Raw genomic sequence first — 7,625 nt, forward strand, 5'->3', positions numbered from 1 at the left:
TATTCAAGTATAACAAGCAAATGGAAAAGTGCCCCAAAATAAAGTGTGGAACTTGGCGACTTCTCCTAAAGTAAACACGTATGTGAATCACAGCTCTGATTAAGAAATAGAACATTGCCAGCAGCCTAAAAGCCCCTCTTTGAGCCCCTCAGTCACTACCAAAAGGCAACCACTGCTCTGATCTTTATCTCTATAGATTAGTTTTGCCTCTTTTTGAATTACTGGAACTACTATATGAAGTCTTTTGTTTGACTTCTCTTGCTCAGCGTCACATTTATGAGGTCTAGGCATTTTGCTGCACAAAGCAGTAGTTTGCTCATTCTAATGTGTGTAGTATTTCATTGCTATATTCCATGATATGCATATAATACAATTTTATTTATCCATGCCACACTGTTGATGGACTTTTGGATTGTTTCTAGTTTTCAGGTAGAATGAATATTACAGTTATGAAGACTTTTCGACATGCCTTTTGGTGCATGTGTTTCCATTTTGGTTGGGTACACAAATGAAAATCAGTAAATAAACATGCACATGCATACGCGTATGAGTGGAATTTCTGGAACCTAGGAGATGTATAAGTTCAATTAATAAACACTGATGAACAGTTTTCCAAAGTAGTTCACAATTTTACACTCTCACCAGCAGAAAATGAGAATTCCCGTTTCTCCATATCCTCATCAACACTTGTAATTGACAACCTTTTTTAATTGTAACCATCCAGTAGGCAATATTTCATTGTGGTTTTAGTTTGTAATTCACTGATGACTAATAAGGTTGAACATTGCTTTACATCTTTATTATCTCTTTTAGATATCTTTTGTGATACACCTGTTAAAATTTTTTTAACCATTTATTCAGTAGTGGATACTTAAAAAAATTAATCAGCTTTATTTTTTAGATGTTTTAGATTTATAGAAAATTTGAGCAGGTAATACAGACAGTTCCCATATACCCCCATCTCTCACCACAGTTTCCCTATTATTAACATTTTACCTTCATAGGGCACATTTGTTACAATTAATGAACCAATATTGTTACACTATTAAGATTTCCTTAGTGTTTTAGCTGTGTAGCTTTCTCAAACTTCCCTTGTCTTTGATGACCTCGATAGTTTGTGGAGTACCTGTCAGGTATATTGCAGGTATATTGTGGGATGTCCCACTACTGAAATTTGTCTGATGTTTTTATCATGATTAGACTGGGGTAATTGGTTTTGGGAAGTAATATCACAAAGTTAGAGTAGTATTTTCATTACAAAAACATATCAAGGGGACATACTATCAACATGACTTATCACTGTTGATGTTGACCTTCATCACCTGGCTCAAGTTGTGTTTGTTAGGTTTCTCCCTTGTAAAATTACTCATTCCCCTTCCCCCTCATTTCCATACCATACACTTTGGAAGGAGATTACTATGCGAAGCCTACACTTACGGAGTCTGGAGTTATGGAGTTATTTTTTAAATATTGCAGGAAACACTTTCTGGGGCATCTGCCCAGCTCACATGATTTCTCATTCCTGGGAACTGTCCACCCTCAAATCCACAAGGGTCTCCCCTGCCCCATTCTTTCATACACTTCCTCTCTTAAGCAGCCACATTTGTTCTATGAAATCGTGACCTCTTGGCTACAGATGAATGGAGAAAGTTGGGTCAGTGTTCCTTCCCCAGGTGCTTGTAATTTTAGGGCAAGTCAGGCTCTCTGTGTGCCCTAAGCTCAATATGTATTTACTAAATTTATAACTACTTAATAGTATCTTTTTATTGACTGAATAATTATGCAGAAAGCCCAGCTCAAATGTTTCCAACATTGTTGATTGCCTACCAGGCATACATTCCTCCTTTCTTTCTTTTTTATTTTTTAATCACATAAATTCAATTTTGTTTCTAATAGAATATTTCTCCTATGCAAGCCATGTGCCCCAGACTGTGTAACCCCACCTCCAGCTCCAAAAGTGGGCCTAAGTGCTCCAAGAGTAATCCTTTCTCCTTGCTTGTGATAGGTTCAGGAGGGGGCATTGACCCAAATGAGGACAATGAGATGTGAGGAAAACTTTGCTAGGGCCTCCTGGAAGAGTTCTTCTTTGCTTTCTGGTGTAGCTTTGCAGTGACCTACTTTCCCTTCTCCTGGAAGTTGTCACATATAGACTTTAACCATTGCAGGAATCTCCATGCTGGCCCAAGGAGGAAGCTGGAACTCAGAGGAGGGCAACTCAGAGAATGCGAGAGAAATGGAGCAGAGTCATGCCAGGTGCCTACCCAATCTCTAGAACAGCCCTACTCAAAAGGTGAAGCGTGAACTGCCTGTGAACTGTTTGCTACCAGTCTGTGATGAGAAAAACACAGAATTGAGAGTGTTTCAAACTTGTGTATTAATTTGACATTTCTGTGACATCTAAGAGTGTAATCAGCGGACTTGTCTAGTTGAATATGCTATAAACAGTTTGGGTGCTGCCAAACAAAGTGTGAGTTGTAAGTGATGCTAACTCTGTACAAATAGTGTATTAGGACCTTGCAGCAATCTGCAGTGGATTGAAAAACACAAATGACAATACAACAACATCAACAAGAAGAGTGTCTTAGTTTGCCAGGCTGTTATAATAAATAGCATAGACTAGTTGGCTTAAACAACAGGAGTTTATTGCCTCACGGTTTTGGTGGCTAAAAGTCCAAAATCAGGTGTTGGCAAGTGTTTTAGTTTCCCAGCCCTAAAACAACTTTCATGGGTTGTCAATGGGTTGGCTTTACAACAGGAATTAATCAGCTCCCGATGTTGGGATCTCTGGCTAGCCAGCAATCTTTGGGGTTCCTTGGCTTTTCTGTCACATGGCAATGCACATGGCAGTGTCTTCTCTTTCTCTTCTGGGTTCCATTGACTTCCAGCTTCTTGCTTCGCCTTCTGTGTCCAGTTTCCTCTGCTTATAAGGACTTCAGTCACATTGGATTAAGGCCCTCCTTTATTCAGTTTGGGCATACCTGAACTAATAAATCTTCAAAGTTCCCATTTACAAAGAGGTTCACACTCACAGGACCAGGGGTTGGGACCTGAACATGCCTTTTTGGGGGCACATGATTTAATCCCCAACAGCAGGCCCTGCCTTCTCCGAAGTCTGTAGCATTCAGTGGTGTCTCGCTGGTAATTCATGACTCAACTTCTGCCTCCGTCATGTGGCATCTGTCTCCTCCTGTCTCCTCCTCATTCCTACTTCTGTGTCCAAATTTCCTCAGCCTGTAAAGATTCCAGTCATATTGGATTAGGGCCCAACCTAGTTCAGTTTGGGCTCATCTTAGTACGATCTTCAAAGATCCTATTTACAAATGGGTTCACATCCATAGGTCCAGAGGTTAGGACTTGAACATGTCTTTGTGAGGGACATGATTGAATCCAAAACAAACAGCAACAACTGACTTTCACCACAGATAGTTTGAGAAGCACTGCTCTACAATTCCATAATCATGTGAGTCAATTAATTTTCCTATTGTTTAAGACAATATGAATTCCATTTTCATTATTTCATAGCCCAAAGCACCCTAGTATAGTGAGTGAATCCAGTAAAAAGATAAGACCATATAGATGCTTTTTGTAGGGTGTACCTGTTGTTTAATAAGTATGTAAATGTGTGTGTATGTGTTCACTTAACTCTGGTGTCGACAACCATTTCTCAATGTTAGCAATCACAAAAATTCAAAGAAGAGAAGTTATTTTGGTATTTCTTGCCTGCTGCTGCCATTTCTCAGCTCTAGTTCTTTGACTTGACTATGATGCCAGCATAAAACACGTGGGAATGATTGTGGAAGAGTAAACGTTCCATTTGTATCTCTAGGGAGAACTAGTAGGAGTAAAGAGAGTTGATTTCATGCTATTTTCTGATTATGTTTTTACCTTAGCATTGCAAAACTTTTCTAATATTGGGAGAACATTAATGGGATTAAAAAATTTATTATCAGAATTTTGATTAGTATTCTTGTAAGTTAAAAAAAATAGAACTTTGTGATTCTTATTTTTTTAATGTAGTAAAGTAGACTAGGAAAAGGGCTATAATGAAATGATTATTGTGTGGATATGCATGAAATGGAAACATTTGTTAATAGATGTAAAACTTTTGTGAATATTTCCCTTTGGATATTGTCTTGATCCCAAAGGAAGGCTTTCAGGGTATAAGATTATTTTCTTCATGAAGAATGACTATTTTTATTTACCATCCCTAAGATATTCTTTAAGTCTAGTGGTCTGGAAAATTTGTTGTATGAAATTAAAATGCTTGAGTATTCTTGAAACAGTGATGATTAAATGGGCATATCTTTTTGGCCTTGATGGAATAAAGCCGCATGACAATTGATTAACAGTATTCACTGCCACAGCCTTTAAGAGTTCTGGAAGTACTGCCTAGTGTTGAAGGATGAGGCAGATGGGTGTTCTAGAGAACAACCAGAGAGTTTATTTTGGCTTCAAAGCTGGTTACTATTATAAGAGATAGAAAACTGGGCAATGGCAAGCTACAGCAGAAGGAACGGCCTCAACAGATGAGCCTGAAATATTATTTTAAGAACTTTCTTCCAAAGCCAAGTCATAACACCTCATTGCTTTGCATGTAGTAGAAAGCATATTTTCTTTATAAGACTTAATTTCCTTGAAAATGATGAAGGTCAGTTGCATAAATATGGATCTTGTTTTGATATAAAAGTGGTGGAGTTCATGATTCAATTACACAAATAAACATCAGATCATTGTCGTGTGCCTTTTTGGTATAGCTGTGTCCCTATACAAGTGGCATTCTTTAACTGGTCCCCTGGTTCCATGTTTTTATTTGCTTGTATGGTGGAGACTGTAAGCTCACCAAACATTCCATGTCCTTCCCTAGTTCTCAGCCTCTCATAATTGAATTGGGGCTTGGGTCTATTTCAAGCCAATGGTCCTTGAGGATAAAGGGGCTTTTGTTACTGGGTCTAAGGCAGTTAAAAACAAATACAAGTTTTTTTATAATCTTTCTTCCCCTTTGATGGTGACCATTTTGACATGGAGGAGCCACAAGGTGGAACCAGCCTTTGTCTTTGATCACCACATCAAGAAGAACATCTCTGGAGAGCTCTTAACCTCAATTGGACATTTTATGAACGGGAAAGAAACTTTTGCTTTAATAAGCCATTGAGATTTGGATTTTTTTGTTACTGTAGCATAGGCTAGTGTTATACTGACTCTTACAAGTGGTTATATCTCAACAGCCATAGCTGAATTGGGAACTGCTAACCAATTTACCTTGCTGGTGTTGAGACAATCCCCAGAAGCAGGAAGACTGACATTTGCTGTAGATGTGGGTTCAAGAAGTTCCTGGAAACCCTGTTTTGGCCCTGCTCCTTTCCCTCCATGCTGTTACTGTGTGAACAGGACTATGATAAGAACTGTGATGGTAAAAACAAACCAGAATCCATTTTACCCCTAATCATTTCAGCTCAAGGATGAGTAACATAGACATCCTCCCCTCAATAAATGTAAAGTGTAGTGGGAGGGATAGGCTAGGCCCCAAGTAGCTAAAATATAGGATAGAGGAACAGAGAACATTTCATCGGCTTGTAGAGATTGCAAGTTGCTGGTTGTAACCTAGCTGGAGAAGACAGGTCATCCACATTAGCCCAATTAAAAAACAACACAGAGTCATAGTATTCATGCTTGAGTTATGTGTCCTAGAATATAGTACTATATGAATTTGGAGAGTGAAGAGATTTTATGAGATTGGATTTTTTTGAAGGATAATTTTTATGTATAGAAAAGTTAAAATTGTACATTTAAGCCAGTTGAGTTTTTGCTTATCTTTTGCTTTTCCAGCTTGTCCATGTAAGTCACAGATTTTGGGACTAGAATGTTACCCTCCAGTTACAGCAGATCGCATCAGATCTGTCATCGTAATTGGTCCTGATATATTCCGTCATCTTAGAGCACTTTTGTGTTTTGCGTTAAACTGTGTGAACGTGACGGTGGTGCAGGTCTTTCTCCAGACTAGACATCCCAGTCAGGCCTTTCCCTTGATGCTGAAGTAGGGCACTCCCATTTTACAGAACCAGGCAGGCAGGAAGATCACCAGCTCAATGGGATGCATGTCATGTCCAGTCACCACCAGCTGAACCTTCTAGCTTGCCACCAAGTGACAGTGTTAACTTTTAGTAGGGACTTCCTCTTTGTCTGCAGCTTTTCTCTCAGCCTGGACCAATAGCCTCTGTGTTTTCCCTTGCCTTGTCTTTGGGTTATACTAGTCGGCCAGCTTAAGTGGTTAAGTAGCTGTTTGTCAGGCCCAAACCTTGGGTGGACTGGCCAATTACAGGGAGGCACTTTCAGATGCGTAAAGAAGAGAGCCTTTTGCCTCTGTCTGTGACAGAGGGGCCATTTGATACAGCAGATGAAAGAGGTGGTTGCTGTATCCCATGATGTTTTACTTTGTACAGGAATTTTTCAGATTATTCTCACAGAAATAAACCTGATCACTGAAGGCCAGTCTAAATCTGTACTTCTAGAATTCAACCTATAAAAAGGAATGTATCAAATCAGTTTTGTCACTTTTCTTTTTGGTAATCACAAATGTATTTAACATTTACTATAAAGAGAGTAACAGATCTTTTTTCCTGTCTTGATTACAGGTATGATATTAGCAGTATTATGAAATTCGTCTTCTATAAATAACTATATCAAAGACATTGTGGTCTTTTGTCTCTGTTTTAGCTATTACTCTCTTGGATGACATTTTAATAATCTAATAAAAAATAAAAGAGAATAAAAATTAGAGACTATGTTATCACTTGATTATAAGTAATATTCTAGAAAAAGCTAGGTCTGATATAATTTTCAAAAGAAATTGTTATTCTAGGATCTTTTTAACTATTATATATCCTCTGAGCAAACTTTTCTAGCTTTTGTTACATTTTCTCCTGGGCAACATAAACAAGGCATTCCATAGTGGAATAAAAAGCAGATTTGGCTTTTGGGAGTTGGGAAAGTTCTGGTGAAATGCCAAGCGCTGAGCCACATGTTATCAAAATTGTTTATTTTCAAGCCCAAAGATGCTGGAAAATATCACACATGTGCCTGTGTCACTGCTTTTGTCAATGAAATAGGTCAGCTGCCCAGGTGGTATCTAAAGGAAAACCCACAGAAATAGGTAATAAATAAGTCTGTTTTTCAGCCCAGACCTTTAGCCTTTGTAAGAGGTTCTGCAGGGTTGGAAATCATCAATACTATTCTTTGATTACAGGTCTTAGTGTGGTGTTCTGATTTTTTTGTAATTGTGATCACAGTTATTGAAAACTCAGAGATTTTGTTTTATAACTTTGGAAATTCTAAGCCCTGTGTTGATATATTCACTCTAACCTATAACAACAAATTCTGTTCCCAAAGGACACTGGCTTGGATCCTTATTTATAGCAAATCAGTCTGGAATTGTAAACGTCGTTATTCTGACTCTGGTTTATGTGGTGAACTGAGTGCACTGCATATGTGAAGCAGCAGCAGTGAGCCTGGAGGGAGGGACAGGAAGGTTTCCAGGCCTGACTCATGCCAGGGAGGAAAGTGCTAGAGGAAGACCCGGGAGCATGAGCCCTTGGAGGTAGAGGAAAAGCTCCCTATACATTCTTTTC

At 38.6% G+C, this 7,625-nt stretch overlaps 1 pseudogene; it reads right to left on the bottom strand.

The window, feature by feature from the left end:
• Positions 1-5,772: 5,772 nt before the first annotated feature.
• LOC119506817 lies at positions 5,773-6,280 on the bottom strand (annotated as a pseudogene).
• Positions 6,281-7,625: the final 1,345 nt, after the last annotated feature.

Source organism: Choloepus didactylus, chromosome 12, assembly GCF_015220235.1.
Source record: "Choloepus didactylus isolate mChoDid1 chromosome 12, mChoDid1.pri, whole genome shotgun sequence".
Classification (NCBI taxonomy): Eukaryota; Metazoa; Chordata; class Mammalia; order Pilosa; family Megalonychidae; genus Choloepus; species Choloepus didactylus.